General features: G+C 54.7%; 1 long non-coding RNA gene across 1 annotated transcript in view; it reads left to right on the top strand.

Moving 5' to 3' along the window:
- The window catches only part of LOC116452249, an 18292-nt gene extending 1776 nt beyond the window's left edge, over nucleotides 1–16516 (top strand). Inside the window, exons 3-4 of the long non-coding RNA XR_004243443.1 lie at nucleotides 914–1062; nucleotides 1151–16516. This is a non-coding gene — a long non-coding RNA (uncharacterized LOC116452249). The remainder of the gene's footprint in view (nucleotides 1–913; nucleotides 1063–1150) is intronic.

Below are 16516 nucleotides of genomic sequence, written 5' to 3' on the forward strand. Positions count from 1 at the left end.
GGGAATAAATTCTTGCCTGTGAGGGTGGTGAGGCCCTGGAACAGGTTGCCCAGGGAAGCTGTGGCTGGCTCATCCCTGGAAAGGTTCCAGGCTGGGTTGGAAGTGGCTTTGATCAACTTGGTCTAGTAAAAGGTGTCTTTGCCCATGGCAGGGGGTTGGAAAAAGATGAGCTTTAAGGTTCCTTAGAACCCAAGACTTTCTAGGATTCTGTGAAAATGCCAGGAGCAAGCCAGGCAGGGCTGTGCAGGCAGTGGTGCCTCAGCTGCACAGGCTGGCTTTGGCCAAACAGGTTTTATCAAACCAGCTCCAGAGCTGACCTGGAGACTGCAGAGGCTGCACACAGGCCTGCACACTCCTGAAAGGAGTAAGGGATAGATTGTGACTGGGTAGTTGTTCAAGTTAAGACAGTCACTGATGCTCTGCTTCCCTTGGTGAAAACGTCTCCTTTCAGTGAAAGGCTGTTTCCCTGCCCAGGGGTGCTGGGGCGCTCTGGGTGGGAAAGTGATTCTGCCTCCCAGACACCCTCTGGGAATGACAGCACCAGAGCAAAGTCAAGAGGCCTCCCAGTCCAGCCCAATCGCCAGCAGCAAAGAAATGATGGGTGAGGTGGAAGTTGTGGGTCAGGTTTCGGGTGAGTTCAGCTGCCCTGGAAGCAGGGAACCCTCCCTGGCTTTCTAGGAAAGCCACTGAGCATGGTAGCCTGGGGGGAACTCACCCTGTGTAATTATGGCAGAGAGGGCAGACAATGGATGTGCAGAGGGCAGGCCAGGCAGCTCCAGCACGGGGGCAAATTCTCCCCTCCAAGAAGAGCCAGTGCCCACGGGAGAGGCCGGTGGGAGCTGCTGGGTGCTGGTGGGGCTCCCCTGTGGGGTCAGCAGCGAGCTGTGCTTACCCTCTGCCCAATCTGCCACAGGTTTTCTGCTCCTCCATGGCTCTGGCATCCTTCATCCCCCTGCAGCGCCAGCCCTGGGGCTCCACACCTCAGCTTCTGACTCAGCCATGGAGGAGGGAAAATGGCAGGGCTGGAGCAGGCGTGGAGGGCTCTGCGCTGAAGCCACCGTGGTGAGATGCTGATGAGCCTTTCAGCCAGCACTTCTGGCCACACGGGCACTGCCAGCAAACTCATTTATTTATTTCTTTATTTGTTCAGCAGCTGGCAATGCCATCCCTGCATCAAGGTGAGTCAGTGCTCAGCATCCCAGCACCCTGCAGTTGGTTGAGCGGCTCCTCTCCTCACCAGGGACCAATGCCGTGTGGGTTGAGTCAGATAGAAAAAAAGGTTTATTTCCAGATGCTGCACGGGAAGTAATTTTGACTTAACAAGCAGGCAAGAGTGAGGTATCTTGAGTTTTTATTTCGATCCTACTCCACAGGAAACAATATCCACTAGCATTATCTTCCTTACATTTGTTTGTATTTGACCCAATACTGTATTAAATATAAAATACTGATTAAACAAGGATGGATGGTGAAAAACATGAGATGCTAAAAAGATCCCTCGAGCCCTCCTCCACAAACATCCTGAATGTTATGAGTCATTTAAAATTAGTATAAAATAGGAGGACAATCCAATAACTTGCTCTGTGTCCCCCATCCTGCTTTGCAAGGGGCGGATTTAGGAGCAAGAGAAGAGGGGGAGCCTCTCAATTACAGAGAAGCCCATTCAGCAAATCCGGGCTGAAGGCAGGGTGGCGATGTTCCCAACAGAGCCCAGCCATCCATTCCTGCCCGGGCATCTGTACCGCCCTGGATTCTCAGCAGGAGACTGAGATGAAACAGCCTCAGAAAGGTCCTTCTGGCACCTCCCTGTGCCTCAGGAGCCCTTGGGACAGATTTAGGGCCAAAAGACCACAATGGCAAAACAGTTTCCGAGATAAATCCCCTGGGATGAAGCCTACGGACAAAACACAGTGGTGGTCCCTGGGCATCCTCAGCCCCTGCCAGGGGACATCTGCCTATGGCTGGGACTGCTGTTTGCATGGTCTGACCCCAGGGTGGTTCCCCATGGGATTTAGTGACAGAGGGGAAGGAGAGCCAGGCACACTGAGCCGAGGTTGCCACTGTGCCCCACAGTGGCCCTGGAACCTCGGTCCCCCAGACTCAGTGAAAATTGAAGCAGGTGTTTGTGAAGCACTGGCTGCCCTCCAAGTGCTTCACAGGGTCCTCACATGAGCCCTGTGAGGTAGGTCATTGTTTTCACCCCATCTTACAGACAGGGAAACTGAGGCACAGAGAAGGGTAATGACTTGCCAGACAGAAAATATGGCATCTCCCATTCCAGGACCTCTGTATCCTGCTATTCCCACCCCAGATATGCTCCATCAACTGCTGGTTACTCACAGCCCATCCTTCTCCACCCCTCCATCTGCAGCAGGTGACAGGGCCGGAGCTGGGCAGAGGCAGCAGCATGGTCTGGGCTCACACCAGCTTGTTCATTCCCATCCCTAAGACCACCCATCACCACAAGGGCAGTCCCAGCCCAAAGGCTGCTTTGGGGTGCCCTTGGCACGGATCCCCAGCAGCCCCACGCCAGGCTGGGGTGCCAGGTACAGTTCCCAGAGCCTTTTACAGGAACCTTCTGCCTATGGAAGTGAAAACCCACCGGATATTTTTGCCAGCCTGGTGACCACAGCCACCACGTCAGGAGGGGGTGAGTATCCAGATGCTTCCTCTTTGGTAATTTGCTGCAAAATGGCCCTGGAGAGCCAGTCCCAGGGTGCCACAGGCTGGGGAGCCCTAAGCTCTGCGGGAGGTGGAGCAGAGCTGGGGACTCGGCTCCCTGGAATGCTGCTGGAGGAACGGGAGGTGTGGGATGGTGGCCATAAACCTCCTTCACTTGCCACGTCGTGCCAGAGGCTGCAGCTGTGATTAATCAAAGGCCAAAAAGAGGTGATGGGCAATCGATGCCTTTGGGGGCTGATGGGGAAGGTGCAGGCAGAGCCCAGCACACACCACACCCTCCTGGCTCCAGCAGCTCTGCCAGGGTGTTTGGGGAGCTGGACCAGGTGTGGTTTTCCCATTCTGCTTCTCCCAACAGCTGGATGGATGTTCCATGTCTCATTATCCTGGGTTAGCACTGTGTGGCCATGGTCAGGCATTTAAAAACTGAGTCTCACTGGGATCTCTCCATCACAGCCCACATCCAAACTTCGTGTGGATGCATTCCTGCCCTGCAGCAATCAGTGGAATGACAGAAATCTTTCCAAAAGTGGAATTAAATCTGATGAGCAATAGGCTCATCAGGAAAATGGGAGCAGAGAAGGCAGCTAGCCCCGTGACCCCAGTCCAAGGAGGTTCACTTCCCTCCCTCGAGGAGAAAGGGATCCCCTGAAGTGGATGGGCTGACCCCAGTCAGGGAGATGCCAGGAGCTGGATCCCAGCTCTGCTCCCTGCTGAAGGCACACGTGCAGCAGAGCCTGGGAGCAGGGCTGTGCTTCAGGCTGCCACTGGCATTGAGGCTGGAGAGGAAAACCAAGCACTCCAGAGAGAAAATGTCCGTAGGGGATCCCAGCGCCCATCTAGGGGGGATGTACTGATTTGTGCACTTAATATTGGCTTAGATAAAGGGTTTCCCAGTGCTCGGGCACTGGGATGCCCTGGAAGAGATTCAAGTTTCAATCTCTTGTAAGGCTTGTTGAGTGTGGACCATCCCCTCAAGGACTTGGAATGGAGCAGTTAATGCTGACATGACTTAGGACCATTTAGGAGCTGAGTCCAGATGGTGCAAGGGTGTCACCACATCCCTCTCCACCACTGGGCCTCTCTCCTCATCCTGACTCCTCCAGTCCCCTCAGTGGCACACACTAGGGACTCCAGTAGCCACTCCCAGGGTGTCATAGCCAGGGGCATGTGGGGCCAAGGTTCCCAGTCCCGTGAGATGCTCAAAACCAGGTGAGTGAGCAAAGATCCCTATGGTCACTCCCCTATCACCCACAGCCCAGTCAGTCACTGTGTTCCAAAACCTTTGCCTAAAAAAAACCAGTTTCCAAGGTTAAAAAAGAAAAATATTTAAAATCAACCTCCAGGCTCTCCTGTCTGCACAGGAAGGGCACCAAGGGCTGCTGTCCATGGAGCCAGGGGGTGGTTTGGGACGAGCCCACGGTGCAGGCCGTGTCCCCGCTGCCCTCTGTGTCCCCATGTGCCAGGTGGCACAAACAATGTCTTTAAGGCTTCTACCGGGACGTTTTGGTGTCCAGCGCTCCGGGCCGGTAGAGGTACCTCCAGATGGCATAGTAGTGGATGCCAGCTCCGATGGCCACAAAGAGGTGCCAGATGGCGTGGGCGAAGGGGACACGGCCATCGCTTTTGAAGAACACCATGCCCAGGCAGTAGAAGAACCCACCGGCCACCAGCTCCGGGAGACCGTCCCTGTTGGGCTGGGAGCAGGAGGGGCTCAGTGAGGCCAAGGGGTGTCTGCCCTCTCCCCACCACCCCATTAAGACCAGAAGTGTTGTCCATTTGCAGCTCCGGACTTCTCTGCCTTCTGCTACCCCCTACTCTCCAGCAAGACAGCAGGGACCCAGCGACCCTGGGAGAATTGGAACTAGATGATGTTTAAGGTCCCTTCCAAACCAGATCATTCTACGATTCTGTGATCCCACAATTTCAACACAACAGAGCCCAGGCAGGGGGGGCCTGGGGGAGATGCATGTGGTGCCTGCTGGGCACCCAAAGCACCTGCAATAATACCAAGCTGAGCCACATCATACTGGGGATGGCTTTATCCATCAGACAGCCTGGAGACTGCACCAACCCACCGGAGACAAACTGTTCCGGGTTTTCAAATCCCTCCTGGGATTTGTCCCTCATTCTAAGCGCTTCCCAGCAGGGGCTTACCATGGAGAGGATGACCAAGGCAGGGAAGAAGCCCATGATAACGTAGCACACCAGCTCCACCAGCTTGTACCTGCGACAGAGAGAGGCAGCTTGGAGCAGGCGCAGAGGGAGGTTGAGTTTTACGCTTGTAATTTCCACAGCCATGCTATAGGGAAAGGGGTGGCGGTGCCATCACAGCAGGTCCCTTGTCCTCACGTGTGGACTGGCTTGGGACCAGGCACTTGGGACTTCGGGGAGGCGCCTGGGGCCTTTGGCTTTTTATTTGGTGCCACCACGCGGAGGAAGCAGCTCATGGCAGCGCGCCCCTGCTCCGCGGCCCCGGCCCCGCACACGCACCCGCTCGGCGCCGGGCGCAGGCACTCACCGCTCATGGAAGAAGAAAACGTAGACGGTGCCGATAGACGCCATGATCCAGATGATCCAGCGCATGTGGGAGGCCCAGGGACCCAACTCCCTCAGGTTCAACCTGCAAGACACAGGTCTGTGGTGAGGCGGGTCTAGGGCAGCACCCGGGACTGGGCTCACCCTCTCACCTCCATGGCTGTCCCACCAAAGGGTCTTCCCAACTTGTAACTTCAAGAGGTTGAAATCTACAGGATGTGAAGGTTTTGTGGAAAGGGGTAAGGTACAGCCTTGAGAAGGGGCAAAGCCAGAGAGGGAAACCCTATTTATTGGAACCAGGCTGATTTATTTCCCCTTCAGTGGGGCCAGGTGAAGGCCTCCAGCCACCAGCAACTCACCACGGAGCGTAGGACGCGGCGATGAAGAAGTAGATCACCATCCTGTCAAACATGTGCAGGCAGTGCTCCACAGTCCTGCAGGACAGACAGATGGGTCAAGCACTGGGGGTATCGGTATCTGGACCCTCTCCCCTTCCCGAGCCCTGAGCAAGCAGGGAAGATACCTGAGATGCCTCTTCTTCCAGGAGATGGTGTGGAAGATGGTGGAGACAATGAAGAGGCTGGACAAGCCAAAGCCATAGATCCAGGCTGAGATGGTTTCCCACTGGTCATCAGAGAGGATGTAGAGGATGGAGCTGCCGAGGATGCTGGGCAGGATCCAGAACTGGAAGGGGAAGCAAACCTCCTGTTGACTCTCTGCATTTCCATTGAGCAGCTACAATAGAGTCTCCACTTTTCCTTTTAGGTGTCTCTCTAGCTTCTGGTCAAAGCTACCACCCATAAGGGGCAGGCAGGGTCCCTTCCTGCGTGGTGCAACTCCAAAATAGTTTGTCCAGAAGGTAGGGAGGAGGAGGAAGGCACAAGGAGGATGGCTGCCTCTGAGTCATCTCCCAGGACTCGGGGTGGGAACTGTCAGTTCCCAAAAGAAACCCTGATGGGGGAGAGGTCCCTCCCACTGCTGCACAGGCAGCCCCATGGGCACCTGTCACAGTTCCTGCTGTCAAACAGTCCATTTTCAGGGAGCTTTGAAAATGCTCCTGCCTCACCAAGCCACAGCCAGATTCCCCAGGGACATGTGGCCACGGTGGTTGAGAGCAAGGGGGATGCACATCAGCTTCCCAGGGCAGAAGAAAGGAGAGCATCCCAGTCCCCAGGAGCTCATGGGGAACATCTGCCTCATCACAGCCTTCAGACTCTCAGTAACTGCTCCAGGGCTGAACACAGACATTCTTAGGTGTCCTTTGATGTTCCTCAGTGGATCCCCAGAGACATGAGCACCATCCTCCCTCGCCCAGGGACAGGAACTCACAGCGTGGGTGGCACAGTTGGCCGCATGCTCGTACTCCGTGGGCTGGTACCTGCAGTTGGACGGGACACGGTGATTCATGAACCTGCAGCGAGAAGCAGGGAGAGAAACACGCTCAGGGGATGGGGATGGAGCAAAACCCTTCTGGAGGGGTCTGCACAGGGCCACCCCCAGCCTGCAGCCCCACCTGAGCTCAGCTTTGCTCCAGCTGCCCTGTAGAAGTGACCTGACAGCACAGCGTGTCCATCTGGCTGTCCCCAAGTGCCAGGTCCCCAGGTCTTGGCCATGGCTCAGGATGAAGCAGCTCCTGGGAACTGCTGTTGCTTGGAAAGTAGAAGGCAGAAGCCAGCTCTGCCTGTTGCTGTGGGCAGACATGGGAAGAGCCCCAGCAGTGAAGAGGGAACACGGGGTAGTGGGCAGACCTGCGGGTCCCCAACCCATCCAGGGGTGCCACCCTCATGTCACAGCAGCATGCCCAGCTCCAACAAGGGTATCCCTGCGATGCCTTTGGTTCCTGGGTACCACCTGCATCTACCCCCTAGCCCCAGGGCTGCACATCCCAGCACAGACTGCTGTGTGGGGGAACCCTGCTGCCCTCCCTTGGAAACCTGCATCTTTATTTCTGTTTCTCTTAGCCTTAGGAAGCATCAGCTTGCTCTTGGCATTCACAGGAATGTATTGATTCCCTCTGCTGGATCAACACACAGTGATAAAAAATAGTGTCACTCCATTGTGGGTATGTAACAGCAAATTAAATGTGCCTCCGTGATAACAGATCGGAGCAAAGCCTTGTTCACCACCCTCTTCTGGCAGGAGACAGCCGTGGAGGCTTAGCAAAGGGAATGAGAAACAAGAAATGGAGAGGCTTCCTTCCCTGGTCCTGAGAATCAGGGTTTCAAAGACTTTTCCTGCTGTGGCTCAGGTCAGGACGGCCGAGCTGAGCGGGTGCCGGTGGGGCTGCTCTGCAGGACCTGGGCTAATTGCTTTGTGACCCTGTTTGCCCCCAGCTCCAGCACCATCTGTGGTGTTTCACAGCTGAGTTGTGCCCAGCAAAGGGGCTCAGGGGCTGGCAAGACCTTGCTGCTGGGCACAGGGTGATGCCTCAATCCGGGATGCTTGGAAAGGCAGGAAAAGTCCCCTCTCACTGTCCCCAAGCCACCCACACCTTTGTGGACTCCTCTGCCATCCCCCACCTGCTTGGTCCCACTCACTGCTGCCTGTTAAAACTCAGCCAGGATGGATTAAATAGGTCAAATGACAAGGATTGGTGTGGGGGGAATTGTGTGGCCACAGCACGGAGAGGGGCCCCCCAGCAGATGACAGTGATACCCCGCACAGGGACCCTGTCCCCAGCCCCTGCCCTGCTGTGCCTCCTGCTAGACCCCAGCGCTGTGGGAAGAGATTCATGGTCCTCATCACCAAAAAATGTCTGGAATTAAGAGGGAGAATGGAGGGGCCAAGCTCCCCCTGTTCTGCAAACCAAGGACTTGTGCGGGGTAAATCGGGGCTCAGCAGGGCAGGAAGCAGCTGGGCATCCCTGGGGACATGGCTGTGCCCAGAGTGCTGTCACCTGCACCCCAGGGACACCAGGGATGCCCTCCCCATCCCACCACTCCAGCCACGAGGCCTGGCAGGGCTGCCCGTGCTGGAGCCACGTCCCCCTGGCAGGAGGACGTTACTGTCCCCAGCGTTGCCAAGAGACTGTCCCCAGCTCCCCTTCACTGTCTGCTTCCCTTATTTTCCCTTTTAATAATAAGAAGGAGGAGGGGGAAGGAGGGGAGGCCAGACGTCCACATGACGTCACAGTTGCTGAGGAAACACGTTCAAGGCCTTTTCCTTGAATTTATTGATTTTAACAAAGCCTGCTCCATCTCCTCTCCGCTCTGACGGAGCAGTAACATGGAGCCAAATCCACAGCCCCCTCCCCAGAGCTGGGAGGCACCAAGACCCTTAGGGAAGGTGTCCCTGGGTTGCAGATATCCTCCCTAGCTCTGGTACAGGGATAGAGAGGCCAGGAAGGACCACCCAAGCCATCCCCATGGAATGAGTTTGAAGAGCATCCGTGTTCCTGGAGCCCAAAGCCGTGCTGGTGTGGGGCACCGTAAGCACCTTCTTTCCCCAGAGGGACAATAGCCTTGAGGAGGAGCCTTTTTTTTTACCTGGGGAGAGATCACTCTTGTTTTCCTGCCCTGCTTTCTAGTAAGCATCATCCTGTGGATGGTGGGAAATGGAGCATCATGGATATGGGACCTGGCTGCGCAGTGCTGGGTACAGCAGGGCCCTCCTGGGACCAGCATTGCATTTTGGGGCTAATTTGGCACATTTCTGTGGTCCTCCATGCTGTGTAGAAATGGGAGCAGCTGGTGTTTGCATATCTCCTGGCAAGGCAGATAAGTTCCGGGCTGCACCTTATTTCCCAGGGGTGCAGAGGCCATTTCCTCCCCTACTCTCCTGGGATTTCATGGACCAGCTCACGTCATCCGTGTGCACACTGGGACGGATGCAGGGAAGGGCACAGGGAGCCCTGCAGCATTCCCAGCCTGCAGACAGCTGCCATGCCGGTGTGCGGAACCAGCCTCAAACCACAGCTCCAACCTGGACAGACAGACAGATACACTTGGAAAGAGCACTTGTGATTCTTGGGTCCGGGAAGCCACAGGCAGGTGTTCACACACCACTGGGTGCTCCAGTGCAGTTCAGCAGGTGCTTCAGGATGGCAAAGTCCAAAAGACACAGAGAAGTTCAAAGACTCCTGCCCAGCAGGAACACAAGCATGTTCATTTCCAGGGATGGTGTGTGGGAAGCAGGGAACTGAAGGGTTCCTGGGCACCTTTTCCTCCTGGTGCTGTTCCTGGCAGACTCCCTACAGTTGGCTGTATGAGGAGAGGGGGCTGCTGAGGGTCTGAGCAGGGGTTATGAACAGCAGCCCCAGGGTTTTTGCCTGCCCTGGTTGTGCCTGCTTTCCCCTGGCCTCTTTCCCAGGGAGGGAGCCTGAAAAGGGCCAGTACAGCAGGCTCTGGCCAGGGAAACAAAGAGCCCCTTGTCCCTGGGCGTCGGGGCAAAGTGCAGAGCTGGCTTCCCAGGCCTGTTCCTTTCTCCTGCTCTTTCTCCCACTCTGTTGGGTCGGGGTGGTTTTTTTATAGCTTTAGGGGATTTTACAGAGTTTTTAAAAGACTTTTATCCAAGAACAAAATTCCAGCCTCAAAAATCGTCCAGATCTGCCTGGCTTTTGCTTTGCCAGGATGGGAAGAAGAAGGTAAGAAAGGGATTAAGTTAAATTATTCCTCAGAGGGCTCACAAGAGACCGTCTGAGCTCTCCTGAGGGCACCATGAGAACCTGAATCAGTCACTCCATGGTCACCACACACTCACTCGAGCAGAGGCATGGGACACTTTGCAGGAAAGCTGTCCCCTGCACACGTGAACAGCCCTGAAGGAGACCCAAGCCGGGCTGCAGTTTGGGACAGATGGGGTCTAGCCCTGACTTTGACACGACTCCTTGGTTGGCCTCTGCCACATCTCTTCATGTTCCTCTCATCCCCTTTCCCCTCTCTCCAAGCGAGGATAATAATTCTGACATGCTTTAGGTGAGCCAGTGGGTGGATAATGTGAGGAGGGGGTAAAATCACCACTAAAATGTGGATGGGGAGGTGTGAGCTGGGCTCCTGCCCTTGGAAAGAGCTGGTCCAACACCTGCCCTCCCCAGCCCTGCCATAAATCAGGCTGTGCATGTGTCTGTGTGTCTGTGCACTGTGGGCTGGGTGCCACGGGGACAAAGGAGCAGTCAGCAAGTCCAAGGTTATCCCAGGTGATACAAATCTCCTCAGAGCAGCTCACATCTACAGGTTTCACCTGCAAATGGCTTATAAAAGGGCTGAGCTTACTCAGGAGTTGGCCTAAAGCCTGTGGAGATGGATTTGCTGTGCATCTACCCTCCTGCCCAAGGAGCTGGGGCTTTTCCAAGCTGTGTTCTCTGCTGGGCAGCTCTTGGGGTCTGGCTGCAAAAGAAGATTTCTCCTTCCTGTTGTGACTTGATGTCACAGCTGCTTTTGAAGTAAAAGAGGAAGGACTGAGGAAGGATTTTCTGGATGTCAACCAGCAGTGGCGGCAAGCCTTGCTGGGGCTGTCCCTTGGTAGAACAAGTGTTGTGATGCCTGAGGTGTCAGTGATGGAACAGATGTGTCCCTGTAGGGTAGACTGGCCTCTGACTCTTCAATGCATGGCCTGGGTTTGCTCTGACAGCCCCGAGGCTGCACACCCAGCACAGATGTCAGGGCTTGGTCCTGGGGCTCGTGCTCACGTGGGAGCTGCTGTGGTGGCATCCCCGTAAGCTGGGGCTTGGCAAGTGCCCTGCCTCTGATCTGGAATCTGGTAATGCTCCAGCTGCATCCCTGGTAAGAGGCTTCAATCCCTTGAGCTCCTCTGTGGTTTGTAATTAGCTCAGTCCCGGGGAGTTGTACGTGCTGGCATGGAGCCTGCTCGCTGTTTGTGTATGGGACACAATCACAGGCTTCAGGAGAGGCAGCAGGACCACGATGAAACACCCATGGCCCACTTTGAGCCCAGGAGATCCCCCAGACTTTACTGCTTTATCCAGCCCAGGAGCACTTGCGAAATCCTGCTTTTCCTTCCTACCCATTGACGTGGGAGCGTTTGCCACTGGGAAGCAGAAACGCCAAGGCCGATGCTGCCCGGCACTGCCATCTGCAGAGCCACCCACGTGGGCATGTGCACGGCTGCGTGGCACCCTCTGGGAGCTGAAATCTCCCTTCCATGCCCATCCCTCAGCACCTGCGCGCTCCCACGCAGGCACATGGCGCTCCTGCTTTGCCAAGCTGAGCTGTGCCTGCTGGAAGCCTGTGGGGCAGCTCCTGGGGCCAGGGGAGGTGGGGCAGCTGGGGCAGGCCTGGCCATGGGCCCCTCCTGTGACTCCAGCCCATCCCATGGGAGAGGGGCAGGAGGGCTGATGGAGCAGGACAACTCAGTGTTTTCTTTTGTAACGCTTCCTAGCACAAGGAGCCAGCAGCTTGGGTAGGGAGCAGGAAATGGAAGGCTTTTTATCTAAACCAGCATTTCCCTATCTTTCTCTACCATGGGTAAATTCATGGATCACCAGATTTCTGGAGTAACCCACCCAAATTCCCCTGGTGCAAGCCTTGCTTCCACAACGTGAGTCAAAACGAGCAGCAGATCCAATTGTCATCCATCACCTCATTACACCCATCCCAGTTTTGCTCACTCCCAGCACTCTGACGTGTACCAGCACCCTGGGCTGGCTGTAGACCATCCCCTGGCACTACACAACCTGCATGCCCTGAGAAATGCTGAGCAAGTGCTGCTGCTGACTTAGAGATGCTTCCAGGCAGGGACCGTGTGCTCAGCCAGGCCCGTGTTGTACCTGGCTCTGAGCCCTGGGCACAGATGTCCCCTGAGAAGGGACAGAGGAGGCAACCCCTGACACATCCTGCTGCCTCAGAGGGTGCAGGAGGGCATGTGCTGCTCTTCCCCTGAACATACCAAGGGCATACACCCTTCTGTTCTTGCCCCTCGTCCTAGCAGGGACAAGCATGGGAGGCTCCAAGCCAGGCTGGATGCGGGCATTGACAATTTCTGCACCCACAAGAGCCCATATACACCCAGTAGGGCTCAGCAGCCATTCCCAGCAGGGTCCTAGCTGTCCATATTCCCATCCTGTGGGCAGGGATATTTATTTTTCTCCCCAGCTCTCTATGTAGATGGTGTCTCTAACTCTTCCAAGGCAATTCATGACCCTGCAACCACAGCAGAGCTGTTTGTTTATTCACAACAGATGGGATTGGTGAGTGTTTCCCAAATTACTTTCTGAGCTGGGACTTCTTGTTTCATTTGGTACTCATGAGACATCCAACAACAGCTGATTAGTCACAAAATGACTCTGATGTCCCAGGTGTTTTGTGAACGTTGGAAGGACTGTTTCCAGAACTGCAAATCCTCTATTATTCATTAATTTCTTGTTTGGAAAGTCATTGTGCATGTTCCTAGCTGCCTTGCCTTGAGCGAGAAGTTAGTGGGATAAATCCTGAGCTGGCTCTGCCTGTTTAATTGCAACAGCCCAAGGTGGGCAGGACTGAGCATGACCACTGGATCCTGTGCCTGCTGGCAGAAGATTTGGATAGTTTGAGGGCTGGAGCTTTCCCAGCCTCTAACCCTGGCTGTGACTGTGAAATACATTGGCAGGTGACCGTGTCCCAGGTTCATAAAATCTCCCGACAGCGTGGCCTGAGAGACACAGCCAGGCTCTCATGTGGGATTCCTGGATGCCGCTCAAGTACAAATAATTTCTGTAAATTATTCAGCAAATGCCTCTGGACAGCGAAGGCACAGAAGGAAAATCATGTATTTCACCAGCCAAGCATGCAGATAGTAAGATTTCCATTAGTATTACTTACAACAGAGAGCAGGGCTCTGTCTAACGCTGTTGTGCCAGCCAGTGCTGCTCAGCACAGAGAGGAGGCAACTCCTTGCCCTGACCTCATGATCTCTTTCTGCATAAAGTCCTTTCCTCAGCAGCAGCAAACCTGGACTTTAAATTCAAACAGGAGCACAGAGTTGACTCCAAATTCTCCTGAAGGTCAGCACTGCTTGGATCAACTCACTGTATCTGACACACCCACCAGGAATATGACACCTGTGGTATCGTGGTATCACGAGAGGTTGCAGTGTTGTCACCGAGAGCCCATCAGGCTCTGGATTCTCACTGCATGAAAATGTTGAGTTTCCGTCACACCTGGAAAGACCTGACACCTGTGTTTGGCCATGTCTCAGACCCAGCCCTGAGCATCCATCCCCTGGCAGCAGAATCTCTGGGGACTCAACCAGCCTCCTTGTGCAACTGCAGCCAGGCACCCCTTGGGAGCGAAGGACTGGAATAAGTTGTGCTCTTTTCCCTTCCTTTCTTTGGGAGTTGTAGTTGGTTGGCATGGCTTTGTCTCGCTCTGGAGCTGGGGGTGTGGGAAGGGAGGAGGAGGGGAGGGGAGCCCAGGACCCGTCCTGGCAGAGCCCCATTTCTCATAGTCACTGACCTGCCGTGCTGGGCAGTGGCTTGAATTTCCCATGGGTTGTTGGCTGCTACCTCGTGAAGCTGGCCACAGCAAACCGTGCCAAAGAATCACATCAGGCTGACATCCAACACCAGCTGAAGGAGGGGAAAGATCATGTGCTTCCCAGGCAGCCAAGAGACCATCCTTCCCCCAAAAGCGCAGGGCATGGGGCTTGGTTTGCCCACTTAGGCACATCTCCAGTGTGGTGGTCCCCACCTGAGCCTGTCCTGCTGGGTGCCCCAACCCTTGCAGAGGAGGGAATGGGGTAGTTTGAGTGGACATCCCATCAAAAATGATGCTCCAAGGGCTTGTTGCCTTCCAAATACCTGGCTCCAGTTACGCACCCTGAGCATCTAAACCTACATGAAATGACTCTACTGGTGCCATTTTAAGAGGTTACCTGAGTCAACCTGGCCCCACAGAGCAACCGGCATGGAATTGGTTGGTAACATCGGCTGATCCTGGTTTTCAGACACTTTGGGAGCCTCTCCATCTCTTGGAGCAGTGCCTTTTGCATCAAGGGGGTCTGTCTTTTCAGGTGGGACAGGCAGGTCTTGATGGGGCCAGTGCTTGCGAGGTGAGCAGCCCCTGCCTCTCGAGGAGCTTCAGGCTGTGGTATCAACACTGAAAGCATTTTCCTTCTCAGTGCTTCATCCCACATGGGCTGTGGGGGAAGCAGAGCTCTTGGTAAGCATCTTGGAGTGTGTGGGAGCAGGCGAGGGCTGCTCATATTTTCATGGCAAAGCAATGGGGAACAGGTCTTCCCAATGTGGTGGCTCTGTCTTGGCATTGCTTTCCTTTTGTTGGGAGTCTGAGCACCCCAACATTTCCTGCTCCTCCTATTCCTGCTGGTTCTCCTCTCCCTGTCTTGGCCAGAGATGCTGGAGTAGCTGATGAATGTCTCTTTGCTCAATAATTACAGGTGCAGGGAGAAACAAGGAAGGTCTTCCCAGCTGCCTTTCCCCAAATTCAGAGGATTTGGGTTTGAGCAAGTGTGGAGTTCAGACCTCCATCCCCTCATGCTGGTGAGGAGGTGGCAGTGCCTGCATTGCAGGCACAGGGGGGTGAGGACAAGCCTGGCCCATGCACCTACAGAGACCCCCACAGAGCCCCCTGCTCCTGGGCTGAGACATTAATGGGGATTTTCCCAGTTGCTCCTCTTTGTTGCTCCACGCAGGGCAAGCCAAGCAAACACAGTAAGATTTAGAGCCTTTTACATGGATAAATCAAAGGAGCTGCTATCAGTTTGTGAGGATGATTCAGTGCCCTGCAGCTCCCGGCAAGCCCCTCTCCACTGCTGCTCCAGAGATGCTGAAGCTGGCTGGATACAGCAGCTCCCTGATTAATCAGGTTTCCTTCCAATTACAGCTCTGGATGGCCAAAGTCTGGGAAGCATTCAATGTCCCCACAGGAAGATACTCAGCCCCGTGACAGCTACATAGGCCAGAAGGACCAGACCATGTTTGAGTTAAAACTGGGCCAAAATGGGGTCAAAACTGGTGGTGAGGTGCAAGGAGGGTTTGGTTACCAGGTCAATGTAACCTGACCAATGAGTCCAGTGATAAAGATGCAGCTTGGTCTGATCTGTTGGTCTGGGAGGGACCCAGCACCATTTTGGTGAGCTGAGAGGAAGAGTGGAGGGGGAGTGGGGGGATAACCCTCTGGTGGTCGGACAAAGCAGGAGGAATCACATCTGCCTGCACTTTGTGCTGCGCTGGTGTCGTGGCTGAGCTTGGCCTGTCGGGCAGGAGATGGATATTGCTTGTCAAGCGTGCAGGTTGTGAGTGACAGGGAAAGCCTTGCAGCAACTGTGCTTTGAAACTCCATTTCCCCACGGTGTCAGTGATGGAAGAGCCTCCTGGACCCCACAGCAGAGCAGAAATAACCGCGTTCCTCATTTATAACCACGGCGAGCTCAAATGGCACTGCCTTGCACCCTGTTCCCACCACGGTGACAGCCCCTGCCTTTGCTTTCTTCCCCTCTGCCCCAGCTCTAACGCTGCATCTCCAAAGCCCAGCCAGGAGGGATTTGGAGACAGCCTGGTGCCCCTTCAGCCCTGAGTTTTCTCCTGGCAGTTCACAGAACGTTCCCACATTGATCACTGCTTTTCATCTCTTTGTTCTCACACAACAGGTCTTTCATCACCACACTGTGTTTTATTTATTCCTTTTGGTGGGTGTATCAATGGCCAAGTTCCTCCTTTCTTGGTCCTTGCTCAAAATTAGATAAAATGACGTGAAAAATGAAGCCTGTTCCAGGCTTTTCCACCATAAGGAAAACTTTGATATTTTTCCTTTTTTCAAGGAACACCACAAGCAAGGCCACATTCTCTAAAACGATGTTGCAAGATGGAACCATAGAATTGTTAAGATCGAGTCCAGCCATTAGCCCAGCATGGCCATGTTCACCCCTAAACCATGTCCCCAGGTGCCACATCCACACGTGTTTTTGAAAACTTCCAGGGATGGTGATTCAACCACTTCGCTGGGCAGCCTGTTCCAATGCCTGACTACCCTTTTAATCTAAACTTCCTCTGGTGCAGCTTGAATCCATTTTGTCTTATCCCATCCCTTGTTCCCTGGCAGCAGAGCCTGACCCACACCTGGCTGCACCCTCCTGTCAGGGAGTTGTGGTCAGTGAGAAGGTCCCCTCTGAGCCTTGTTTTCTCCAGGCTGAGTCCCCCATGGCTCCCTCAGCTGCTCCTTCTCAGACTTGTGCTCCATTATCCTTCTCTGGAGCTGCTCCAGCACCTCAACATCTTTCCCATAGTGAAAAGTGAACACAGGACTTGAGGTGCTTCTGCTGCCTTGAAGGACACGTGCCACCATGAGTTCCCTGGCTTCTGCTCGCCCCAATTCCCACCTCAGAGCTCGGCTGAAAGAGCACCCCTGGC

Source organism: Corvus moneduloides, chromosome 16 (assembly GCF_009650955.1).
Source record: "Corvus moneduloides isolate bCorMon1 chromosome 16, bCorMon1.pri, whole genome shotgun sequence".
In the NCBI taxonomy this organism is placed as follows: domain Eukaryota; kingdom Metazoa; phylum Chordata; class Aves; order Passeriformes; family Corvidae; genus Corvus; species Corvus moneduloides.